This window comes from Mesitornis unicolor, unplaced genomic scaffold (assembly GCF_000695765.1).
Source record: "Mesitornis unicolor isolate BGI_N332 unplaced genomic scaffold, ASM69576v1 scaffold29467, whole genome shotgun sequence".
Taxonomy (NCBI): Eukaryota; Metazoa; Chordata; class Aves; order Mesitornithiformes; family Mesitornithidae; genus Mesitornis; species Mesitornis unicolor.
Genome location: NW_010196244.1, coordinates 4,350 through 4,647, shown reverse-complemented (window position 1 = coordinate 4,647; position 298 = coordinate 4,350). Strand labels below are relative to the sequence as shown.

Here is a 298-nt window from a genome sequence, read left to right as displayed (position 1 = left end):
AGGAGACACTTGGCGGATTTACTTTGCAGGTTTTGCTGGTGACGTCTCTGCTCTGTCCTGCCAGCTGCAGCCGGCCGGTCCCGGGGGACCTGGGGAGCCCACAGAACCGCCCCTCGCTCCTCCTCCCTGCTCCTGATATACCCTCCACTCTCCATCCCCTCTGAGCATCCCTCTGCTCCTCTCCCTCACTCCCACTCGCCTCTCGCTCCTTCTCCCTTATTTCTCTGAACTTGCCGTGTCCTTCTTCCCTGCTCTCCCCCAGCCCCTCTCACCCACACCCCAAGGAACCGACCCATCG

The 298-nt window shown here is 62.1% G+C and overlaps 1 protein-coding gene across 1 annotated transcript in view; it reads left to right on the top strand.

Annotated features, from left to right (window-relative positions):
* Positions 1-298, top strand: part of LOC104543741 (acid-sensing ion channel 1-like) — a 10,329-nt gene that overhangs the window by 5,847 nt on the left and 4,184 nt on the right.